At 46.4% G+C, this 12,423-nt stretch overlaps 1 long non-coding RNA gene across 1 annotated transcript; it reads left to right on the top strand.

Annotated features, from left to right (window-relative positions):
* The first annotated feature begins 241 nt into the window (after positions 1–241).
* LOC117244573 lies at positions 242–1,632 on the top strand. The gene is made up of 3 exons (XR_004497926.1): positions 242–464; positions 838–958; positions 1,416–1,632. It is a non-coding gene; the product is annotated as an uncharacterized LOC117244573 (long non-coding RNA).
* The last annotated feature ends 10,791 nt before the right edge of the window (positions 1,633–12,423 follow it).

Genomic DNA, 12,423 nt, shown 5'->3' with positions numbered 1-12,423 from the left:
GCTGGGAATTACAAGGTCTGTTCTCAGGGCTGTGGAGATTTGCAGTACGATTCAAAGGAAAGTAGAAACTGTCCTGCTCTCTCCTAGTGTTTGCCAGTTCCACTAACACTGAGGAGGAGAATGCCAACATAGCTTAAATCTCAGCAGACCTTTACAGAGCTCGCTCAGTGTTTCTATCCACATTTTACAGCTGGAGAAACACGTTCAAAGGCAGGACCTTGACACTACCAGCGTGCTTTTACAGAATGGATTCAGCTGCTTCAGAATTAGCAAGATGAGCCCTGGCATAGGCAGGTCTCCTTTCCTGACAGCTGAGTCCCAGAGGCAGCTGAAAGCCCTTCTGTTTACAGCCATCTCCCAGCAGTGCTAACGCTTCTGCTCCAGCACTAGTAAGAAGGGATTTCTATGGACATTTTCCCTGAGTGGGGTAAAGATTAAATGGTTTGCCCTGGACCACTGTACAGGTTAGTGTCAGAACCAGGAAAGGTAGCTAAATCTCTGGCTCACACAGTTAAGGATGTGTGCAGACAATTGGGCTGGGAGCTTGTCATCACCTCTTATGAGGAAAGTGAAAGGGGGGAGGCCTCTTGGAGAGCATTAGTGCTTTTATTGCAGAGAGATATTACAAAAGATTGCACAGTGGAACATGTTCCAGAATCAGGAGGGAACTCAACCCTAAATCTTTTGATTCCTTTTGCAGCTGGAAACATGTCACAGCAGGATCCACTGCAGGTCCTAGTGCTGGAAAACAATGGAGATAAATGGTACAAGAAGGCTTTTCTCATATAAAAAACACACTTTTTTTTTTTTTTCTGACATGAAATTATTTTCACACAGGCCTCTCCCTAACACTAGAAGGACTGGCTGAGAAATGAGTAGATGCAGCACGTGACACGAAGGTGGAATTCAACAGCCGATGGAAGAGATGTTGATCTAAATTATACTTCACTTTAAGGCTGTATGACCCTTTTTTCTTACCCTTTGACTGGACTTTCTGAATGCTTCCGACACAAATTTCCATACTTGAACCGCAATATTTCAGACACTGGAACTGTAAAACTCAGTGAGGAGCAGCCTGAGAGCTTGACTCCCTCACCTTGAACCTCCTTGGATGTGGTCAGGGCGTAGCCAGCCACTGATGTGTGAAAGCCAGCATTTGCTTGCTCACTCATTTGCTTTCAACCTCCACCCCCCATAGCCATTGAAATGTTGCTTTTGGCAAGAACTGGGGCACAGGGGAGGGACAATTACCACGAGCACTCATTGTTTGCAGAATGTTTTTCTTAATGCCTTAGAAAAAAAAAAGAAAAGGGTCAGGTTGAAAGGTCAGCCGACCTTTTTGTTTTCTTTGGAATGAGAGATTCAAACTCTTCAGAAAATGTTTTATTAGCTCTTCTGAATTTCACTTTCCGCAGAGGTTTTCTCTCCAGGCGATGTTTAGAGGCACCAGCAAGGAGTGCCCACCCTCATCAAGCTGAAGGTGATTTAAGGAGAAGGACAAGATCTGCACTTTGGGTAATGGAAAGCAATTCTTCGCTTCAAGTTTTGTTATGAAAGAAAAAACCCACTAGTGCTTGCTGGGGGAGGAGGAGCTTGGAGAGTGAGCAAAGGGCTGGGGAGTCAGTTTTACATTAGCCCTGGTCAGCATTCACTGGAAGCTCCTCCGTTTGATTCAGCCACCAGCTAGTGCTCGCACCAGGAGCATTTGCAGTCTCCCGCGTACATAACAAATGTTTACTGGGCAAGCCAGCGCAAGTGGCACTAAAGCATTTCAGCATTTCGGGCTGTGGAGCGGGGTGGCAGGCGAGGGCATGGTCGTGTCCTGGGAAGGAGGCACAACAGCGGGCTGGCATTGAGAGGAGCGGTGCTCCGGCTCTGCCTGCGTGACCCCTTTTCTCCCTGTGGAAAAACACAGAAAATGAGATTCCTCTCCTTTGTGAAGGGCTTTCAAACCTGATGACAAAAGGCAGTATTCAGAGCTGGAAACTATTATTGTTCTTCTCTGGGGGCATTCAGTCCAGGACAGGTTGGAGATTCAGCAGTAAATGAGGATAAGAAAATGCCATTTACTATAGCATATATGTGAAATAAAAGACTTCATTCTCTTCATTTTGGTAACTTTTCTTACCACCTTACATTTGGCAAAGTGTATTTTCGAGGTAGTCCAGGTAGTTCTATTCATGCTAATGGCTCTCAGAAAAGCTGTTTTTTACTTTCTCATTTTCAGAGCTGCAGTCATTGAGATGTAAAAGACATGGGCACCAAAAAGAGATGTTCCTGAAATTAGGGTCATCAGAATAGTGTGGGGGGATGGAGTTCAGACCACCATCTTCTCACGATGGAAGTATGAATGAGAAGAGTGCGGTTTTGCATACAGCCTCTCCTCAGCAGACACTGAAAAAGCTTGAGTTTTGCATTCATACTTCTCAAAATGCTTCACAGCAGGAGCAGGCATCACTTCCCCCTCCACCTATACTCTAGCACACAAGTGCTAAGCCTACCTGACATATTGCTAACAGGTTTATAGCTGATTGTGGGGATGTGAGTTGCAAACACAGGCATGTCTGTGCATGGCAATGAGCAGCCCCATGTCAGAGATCCAAGAAGCAGGTCTAAATAAACCAGAACACTGGGTGCAGAAAGTAGCTCAGCTCTTGGAAGCAGAAGAGCTGTGTCAGCAGGGCAGCCATGCTGGAGGTAGCGCAGACGATAAACCTGCTACCTGAGGCTGCTGCAGTGCTCATCCAGCACGGCTGCTGGGCTTCCAAGCTCCGAGGCAATGGTTCTTTTGGTTTGGGAGAGAGCTCAGGAGCTGCAACACGAAGCAATGCAGACACCTTTTCTTTGGAGGTGGGAACAGAGGGGTTGGCTTACCATTTGCCCATGGTCCCTTTCTATTTACCCCTCCTTCACCAGTAACATGGGTGACACACTTTCTATCTAGCTCAGGAAGAGTAGTGGCTCCCCATGGGTTTCAGCCAGCCCCCAGAGCAAGCCATTAGGAGGACTTTACATCCTCAGCAGACCTCCTGCCTCTGGATTCAACCCACAGTTCAGAAGACAAGCTCAGATATGGCTTCTCTTCACAGGAGCAGTTCTTGCTTCCTCACCCAGAACAGCTCTGCCCTGCTGTGTTGCCTGTGCAGTACCACCCAGCCCACGGTACCAGACTCTCTGGGTGCTGCGCAGGACAGGGATGGCGCAGGCTCATCCTCCGTAGTTTTACCAGACAGGCATTTTGGTCAGCTGCCAGGGTTTGGGATGGCAGTTTGACCCTGCAGAACAAACCTATGGATTACAGATCGGAGCAGCGTGAGTTTCAGAGATAGGCACCCGACATGAATCCGAGCTACGAAAACAGAGCCCTGACCCTCTCCTCAGGCAGGGTAACCAACGCCCTGACAGCGCGGCGAGCGGGCGGGCTCTGTTACCTAATCTCCAGCTGTGGGCTCCGCGCCGTGCCAAGTCTCCTTTGGCTCTGTCTAGTAATAATCGTTTCTGGAGTCCCGCCAGGGCCTCCTGCCAGTTCCAGTCACACTCTACTAATGCGAGAGGCAGAGTTTATTAATTCATCGCCAAGGCCCATTGTCTGGGACACTGCCTGGCTGTTTATTTACTCCAATATGGTCTGTATTTACTCAGACAGAGCAAGCGAGGGGACTTTGTTTAACTTTGCAAGACCTTCTGCTGGAGGAGACATGTGACCTTATGCAGAACTTCAGATAAATGTGCAGAGCTCGGGAAGGACCTTTTTTTTTTTTTCAAGTGTGGCCTCAAATAACACCGGTAGCCAGTATTGACAAACTGTAGCAAAGTGTAATAAAGGAAAGGAAAACATAATAGAGTTCTCATTTGAAATACATTTGTGAGTGTTTTGAAGATAAAAGCAGAAAAACAAGCATGTACCCTAGGACTGAGGCCACGAGATAGGGATTTGCAGCAAAGGGAAAGGGCTTTGCCTACAGAAAGGGACAAGTCAAGACATGTTCACCTGAGGCCACCCTCCCCTTTCCACCGGCCTCCAGCAGCGAGAGGCTGCCACTGCAGGTGAGAAGAGCCTTCTGCTGAGGACATGTAGTGGGACCTGATGGCACCATGCTGGCTGTCATACCAAGGGGGTACCAATGGGCTACAAAAGCCCATTAAAGCTGTGTCAGTCAGGAGAGTATTTTTTTCGGGTAATCCTGTGGTACTTTCATAACCCTTGGTGTGAATTTCTCTTGGAATACACGTGTCTTCTGCTATCTCAGTTGAAACTGATGATTAAATATGGTGTTTTCTTCAGCAATAAAACCTGTTTAGGGAACTCCTGTCTTCTTGCCCTTGCTCTCACCTTCACACTGTTCTCGGTTGGACCTTCGTTTGTTGTGAAATTGTGCTGTGAACCGAATCTTTGCAAGAATCTCTGTTTGGGAATGAAGAAAAGAAAGCCAAACAAACTTTCTCCCCATAATATGTGATATTTGCAGTCCTGGCTAAAACACCTTCATTTACTTGTATACTGGGCCAAGTCAGTCCAGGGAAAGGCTACTGTATTCCTTTAATTCCCTGGCTTGTTCAATGTGTTAGGAATTGTGCATGCATGTGTGTGTATATACAAACATACAACTACTTACATGCATGTGTGTATTTATAGCGACAATCCCCCCGGGAGTGGGGGTAGGGAAAAATACGGCCATCTGAACAGTGCATGCTCCTGGCCTGCCTGAAGTCAGATCCTCAACGCTATTGTAACATGGTTTTGTATTTAATTTCCTGTGTTTGTAACTCAAGCCAACTTCCAGTGTTGCTTGTGTGAGTGTTTGTTTCGGTTTCTCTGAGGGCCTTTCTTTTGTTGGAAAGTGTGAGGATTTTAACATAGCTGTTAACACCGCACTAAAAAGCCTGATCTTGTTTTCATTGGGGCAACAGCTAAATCACCCTTGTGCTCACAGTGGGAGCGGTGCTGGTTTCTGTGTCCAGCATCAGCATCTCCACACACCGGCCCAGTCTCTGTCTGGGCACACGGTACAGCTGGCCCTGGGAAGGTTTTGCTCCCAGGTTTTTGCAGCACTGTGGAAGAAAGACCTGTGTGTCTTGAGCAGCAGCCCAGGCCATGACTGACAGAGCAGGTGGATTTGGTTCCTGCATCTCCAGGTTTCTTGTCTGCGGTGGATGTGCCCCCTCCTCTGCAGGGGGATGAGCAGGACACACTGCTCTGGCTGCCCCATGCCACTGCTTCACACCTCTGTGCAAAACCAACTAAATGTGTCCAGTTGTCAGGTTAGGGTAGGAGAGCCCACAGACCATGTGCTTCTCCCTTTGGCCCTGCCACGAGGCCTCTCTGGGCATGAACAAGGGCACTGCTTCCTCCCTGCTGCCTCAGGCCACACTTTGTGCAGGGACAAGGGACCTCAGATGGCACCACCCGTGGGGCACAGTGTTTGCCGTGGGGGTGATGGTGCTGTCCGTGACCAGCTGGCCACCCTCTGGGGGCTGCGATGGCCCCCGTCCCCGCCGTGCCACTCGCGCGGAGCCAGGCTGCAGCATGGCACCCACCCCTTCTGCCCGCTGCCAGACGAGCTGTTTGCACTGCACACCCCCGGCCAGGAGCTGCCCGTCCTCCAACGCTGCCTCTCCAAACACACACAGCGCCTGGTAGCCTTTGTTTGCTCACCGGGGAAGTTTTGCAATGGAGTGCGAAGAGAGGGATACAACCATCAGGGTACCACACGTGGGGTAGTGCCAGAGCAGGGGGGAGGTGACGGGTGGGTTCTTGTCTCTGTGCAGAACAACACACATTGCCTTCCCCAGATTTTCCTCTCCACTGGGAATCCACAGCCTCCGTGGTGGAAGGAGGAAGACACAGTAGAAGTTCAGGATGCCTGGTGTTCTGTGTTGTGAGGGTCATGTTATTCTCCTTTGAACTGCATTCTCCCAAACTGCCTAGAAGGGAGAGGATCAGCTCTTGGGAAGTGGGCACCTGGGCTGGGCAGAGCCCAGCATTTCTCTGCCGTAGCACACCATCACTGTCACTCCTCCCAAAGACTCATACTAGCACCTGCTGGCTCCGTTGTAAGAAGAGTGGCCTGGCGTTTTCCCTGAAGGGTTCCCATATATATGTTCTATACTAGCCCGCTTCAGTCCAGATTAGTGAATTTTCCATGCTTTTGGGGCCTGGGGCTTGTATTCCCCAGTGGTTTATTTGGAGTAGCATGTGAATCCTAGAGGATGTGTAATCTTATGTTGACCATTGGGCCTCTCTTGTGTATTTTATTAGTTAATTTTTAAACACTGACCTAGAGCTCTGTATCCATTTTAAAATAATCCAAATTATAAATAAACAGACTGCCTAGCATGGGCTTGGAATAATAAATCAGGAGAAAAACAATTAAACACAACAGAAAAAAAATTGGTCTTGAGAGAAAACAGACATTGAAAGAAGAAAAGGCACACCAATATATATTCTGGAGGGAGAAGTAGAAGTAATACAAGACTGAAAGAAAAAAAAGGTAAAGAAACTTCACATACTTAAAACCTTTAAAAAAAAAAAAAAGGATTGGATTCAGGCAATTAATAATGCAGCATTAGCACAAACATCTCTGTTAGGCTTAATTACAGTAGATTCATCTTAATGAAAAATCAATCCTCCAAGCAGCTCTTAATATTCACCTTCACTGCATGTACCTGCTAACTGAGCTTGTACCCATATCACATCAAAGATTACACACAGCTGAGCTCTCCCCTCCCCAGGGAGCTGCTGAGGGCAGCCCAGCCTTGGGGCAGAAGGGACTGGGGGCAAGGAGACCCCAGCAGCCGTGATGAGGAACAGGGGGCCTGCTGCCCTCCTGTGCAAGTAGCCCAGGCTGTTTGCTGCAGATAGGGAAAGGAAAAAGCAAGAGTGGCTTTTCACTTGGCCAGCTGGTCTTTATTAGCTCTGAGTTTGGTGACACAGGGAATGTTCTTTGGTTCTGACTTCAGGAAGCACGTTTGGCAGTGCAGTGGGTGGAGGCCATTCACTGGCACTGTGGCCCATTCACTCTTGGACCTGAACTGCCGTAGCTATTTGGTCTGTTTATTGTGTATCATCTCTCTGGCAGCAGCCAACATTTCTTTTTCCAGAAGACGCAAGAAATCTTCTATAGCAGTCTGTCCTGGAGAAAACTGCTTCTCTGTTGCCAATAGCAAGAATTTGATTTATGTTCTTCATATCACATCTCTCATTTAATGTTGAAAGTCAGTGTTCTTGCACAGGACCTTCTAGCTTTATTTACTCACTCTTGGACACAGTGATGTGGCAGTACATACATATGCTGATTAATTACATACTGTATCTGAAACATGAAGGCAGTGCTTAGGTGGCCCAGCACACCACTGGACCAGCAGTGGAGTGGTGAAAATGGACTGCCACCAAGCTCTAAAGGGAGTGAAGTCACCTCCATCCCTCCTGAGACACAGACCCTCACTGCAGATGTGCAGACACAACTCCAGACTCTGGGCATTCTGCTAGACCAGTTGGGTCGGGAAGCACAGGGCATCCCTCGTGTGCCCACCAGGATTGGCATTTGCAAAGCATCCATCAAGTTCCATATAAAAGAGCACAGATGATGCCTTAAGTTTTAGATATCATATTTTTCGTATTCTGTGCTGCCTACATGTGTAGTGTTGACCTTCATATCAAGAGTTAGTGAACTCTCTTCACAGAGTAGGTAGACAAAACAATTCCTTTTCTACCTTAATACCATGGACAATTCTTACAAGTTTCAGGCCCAAAAGCATAAGCAACAGTGGACTGAAGAGAGATAACAAGAAGGATGGGACTTCATAATCTGAAACTGTGATTGGACAATTAACCCTGATGTGCAGATGGACCAAAACTTATAAAAATGTGAGACCTCATGACCAGTCATCCATTTTGTGACCATTTTTAGGTCCATCTTGGGTTTAGCCCTGGCCGGGCTCTTGTACTGCCCAAGGTGTATCCTTTAAGGCCTTTCAATAAATACCTACTTTATTCTTAACTCTGTCTAGCCTCTGTTCTAGGTCAGCTTTCTCAAGGCATCACAGAGGACTCACTTTTCTTGGGCAAGGCATACTTGCAAAGCATACTGCTGCTGCAGTAGGACCAGAAGGGGGCCTGTATTGGTCTGTAATCCACTAATCTATGAATCCTGTGATTTAAATGGCTACAGTACTCTCTTCCTTCACTTTTCCATCTCTTCCCCTCTCCCAGGCAGAAAGTCTGTTACATCCAGTTGTTAAGCTTCGAGGACCAGCCTAGCTCTCGAGAGACCCGTGGTATCTCCAGCACACCCAAGCCCCAAAGCTCCAGGCTTGTGTCACAGGATGGTTTAGATGTTCACAGAGCATACACTGAATACAGCACAGAGCGTACAAACCTTCCCCAGCACCTTGAAACAAGTGACAGCACAATATGTACACCTTGGTGAGAGCAGTAAATGTCACTAGTGTTTCCTCACCTTGGTCCCACTGCACTGCAGAAGCTCTGAGTTGGGCTCTGGCAGGAGGAGGTCCAGAACCCTTTTCCAGAAGTTTGTAGTTTGTCCTATAAAACACAGAGCCTTTCTGTATGCTGATGCCACAGCGTACATGAGCGTGTTCCTCACTTCCTGACTCATTTTTCTAACCTTCCTGCATGGGCCAGTGGGCTTACCCAACCCAGGCTCATCTCTGCCTTCCACTGGCAGCACCTCTGACCCTTCCCTCCTCTGAGGGAAACCCTCAGGGGTTTTCCTGTCTTTCTGTGAAGGAGCAACTTGCTCTCCAGCTTTGGCTAAGCAAGACGACATGCCAGGGTGTTTCCAGCTGTAAGAACTGCCAGGAATATACACTATATAAGGAATATACACTATATAAGGAATATACACTGTTGTGTCCCAGATCACACCTGACAGGCATGTGAAGCAGTAAAGGACAGAGGGGTTTGCCCATATCCTGGGTATTCCATGAGACACCACTTTCCCCCCTCCACCCACCCTGCTGCAAGCAAGGGAATTCCCAGTGGGATGAAGATGAGTTTCTCCTGGTCCTCATCCTCCTCACGCAGCATCTAGGTGGTATTTCAGGCTGGGTTTTCAGCACCCCATCAGTGGGTTATAAATTGCTACGAACTAGAAGACTTGCTATGGATGATAGAAACTAAACCAAAGTTACAAAGCTTCAATTTAAGTATTCCAGACAAAACCCTTAATTTAGATGTGATGAATTGTGAATTAAACACCATTTGTAAAGTACTTTGGGATCCTGCCTGCATTTCAGTGAGCTGCACAGTATAGCCACCTTTCCCAAATATTTAACCAACAGGCCTGACAGGAGCAAACATCCAAAGATTTGCTCATGTGATGCCTGCAGTTGTGAGGCTACCAAAGCACTTGGCAGGCTGAAGGGCAAACAAAAGGGACAAATGGCGAGTGCAGTGCATTTGTGATTGCTTCCTTCTGGAAAGCAGTGACCTGCCTGTCCCAGCACAGTGCAGCATCTTGGAGCATAATATCCCAAAGCATGAATGGCAGTGATTTGCGTCAAGGAATGGTCTCCATGATATCCACAGGGATACTCATGTCTGACTAAATAAACACCGCCATACATGGTGCATTTAGCACTTTAAGTAATTCCAAGGGGAGGCTGGAAGAAAAGGTTCTCAGGCACCTGAGAGGATGCCAACACTGCAACCCTAAAGACATGGCCAGAGACTTTGTAGCTCTGCAAGAGCTAGCTTTAATTACCTAGCTCAGGTACTGATAAGGCAGCACAGATTAGCTGCTCAAATATTTAGTTTTCTTGGGCCAGTTTTCCATCCAAGGCTGAGTCTCACATCACTATGGGTACTTGGGACTGTGAGTTCTGACTAAACAAGCTGTACTCCACCACTCTCCAGGAGCAGAAAGGCTGTCCATTCTTTCACTTCTCAGTCAATGGAATTGGAAGCTGGTATATCATGCAAACAAGTACAAAGCAATCCAAAGTTCCCACCACGCTGCCAAACTCTTCCTCTTTTTTCCTGAGTATGCTCCACAGGAACTTTCGGTGAAGTTCCATGAAAAGCAAGCACAGGCAGGCTGCCCTTTCCATCCTTGGCCTTGTGGAACATTTGATGCCCACACCTCTTCCATGATGCACATGATGCCTTCCGTGGATGCTCCTGTCTGGCCAGCACGTTGTTTGCAGATGGATGCGCAGGCTGAGGGCTGTGGAGCCACGACCAGCTGGCTGAATGGGTTGCTGAAGCCACTCTTGCACAAGAACCAGGGGGTTTGGGGTGGCAGAGGGTGAAGCTGTGCAGTGGGGCAGCTGGGCTAGAGAAAACTGTGGTTTCAGCATTCACAGACCAAACCAGAGGAATAAATAACTACTATAAAGGGTTGAACTGGGGACTCCACGTACCTGTTACGTGGTAATGTTTTGAAATGAACGGCCTCTTGAAGCACTGAGTAAACAGGTCAGAAGGTTTGGTGACTTCACATATTGGAGAGATAAAAACTACACATTGCAGAATAAGGAGGAGCCAAATTCCATTCTTTTCTGACATCCAGCCAAAGGCAAACATGGCAGCACAAGCTCATAGGGATTGAAAACCAGGTCTTTCGCTACAGTTTCCAAGCACCTGCTATCTCTTTGTTATCTTATCAGAGGAAAGGATCAGGGCCTATTCTTCTGTATTTCCAGCTACCTTTATTAGGGATCCAACTGACTTAGTTTTCTAGCACAGACAGCAAGAAGCAGTTATTTGCTGGGTCAGCTTTAGATCCCTGGCTTCTCTATGAATCTCTCACTGGGCTACTTCTATTCTCAAAGAGCCTTCTGAATAACATATACTGTTTCAAGCCAAAAGGGAATTATGCTGTCCAGGCAGCTGTGGTTTATTTGTGTCAAGGTGGGGGCACTAATGTGTATTTGGCCATTCAGAATCACAATTCTTTCAACGTCTTCTAAATCTCAGCTTCATCATTCCTACAGAAACAGTGTCTGGTAACTATTCCAACACCTTAACTATTAAGTTGCTGGAATTGCTTTCTTCTTTCCCTGCCTTTGTGTATGCACTTTTTTCTCCCAGCAGCTTAAAAAAGGTGTGCTCATCATTTCCCATCCAAACATCAATATGATAAAAGTTACCATATGCATGTTAAATGATGTTAAAAAGCTGGGTGAAAAATGATCTTTTTGAAAGGGTGATGTTTTTATGCTGCTATCATTTCTCCCATTAATATTTCCTTCTGTTCTCTAAATGTTCTTTCCTTAAAGCTTTCATTTTGTGGCTCTGCCAAACTGTCTATATTTTCTTAAATTCTCATTTCCTCTGGCACACATTTCTTGCTTATAGTTACAGTAACTAAAAAAAAAAAAAAAAAAAGCAGAAAAAAGATTTTGCACTGAGCCCAATTTCCAGTATGTAATCTTTCTTAATATTGCTTCACCACCCTTTTTATTCTTGTGTTTCTGATTGCTGCAAACTTACCTGTTAGGTTTGGAAACTATTAATTCACTTCATTTTCAGAGCTGTTCAAAAAGAACTAAGCAAGAAGCATCCTGGTCTGATGCCTTTTATAAATTTCTTCTTGCTGTGCAAAGGCTGAATTTGTGCTTTGTTCTTGCTGGTTACTTGGATGCTGCATCTCTTCCCTCTTACACCTCACTCCATTTTTCACAGCACCAGGGGCTTTCTGTTACTCTGCATCCCCCTTCTTTCCCCCTCTCCCCACTATGAACTGGGGAGTAGTTGTGTGTCTTAATAACACATAAGGCTAATTCCTGCATTGGAAACTCAGCTTTCTGGGATTGAGTGCACCAGATAGATGTTTTGTGATTAAGGATTGCTTTGGGCTGTGTGAGCATTCCATGCTTACACAGGAAGTGTCAGAAAAACAGTATTAGGAAAAAGGCAGTGAAAGTACTACTCTTTTCCTACAGAGCATTAGCACCATGAATAAGGTGAATCACCAAATATTTAATTTACAACAGTACTAGGAGCATCAATTTCCCCCAAGATGCTTTCTAGAGTATTCTGATTTGTCACAATACTATGGAGAAATAACTATTTTTCAGTCATTCTTTACAGAGATAAAGTGAGTCATCAAGATGTTGTTGTCCAGACTTTCAAAACAAGTTCATATTTTGTGCATTGAGTTCTCTGTGTGCTTACCATAATTGCAGACTTAATCACAGTAGGGATATACACATGCACAGGGGTAGCCCAGTCAGGGACACTCCCTTTCCCCTGAAAACAGTGCACCCGTGCTGGTGGTGAAGTGAGGAAGGACCTCGGCGTCCAGCTCCCTCAGACTTCACAGAAGACCTATGTGGCTTTCACTAATCACAGCCAGGATTTGCACAAGACTTTGCTTGTGTCAGTCTCTTTCAACATGCAAGAAAACACAGTGATGAGTTGATGTTATTTTCCTGGGAAGAGTATGAGGAGGAACATAA

The sequence above is a fragment of the Parus major genome, chromosome 5 (genome assembly GCF_001522545.3).
Source record: "Parus major isolate Abel chromosome 5, Parus_major1.1, whole genome shotgun sequence".
Taxonomy (NCBI): domain Eukaryota; kingdom Metazoa; phylum Chordata; class Aves; order Passeriformes; family Paridae; genus Parus; species Parus major.
This window is presented reverse-complemented; position numbering and strand designations above follow the sequence as displayed.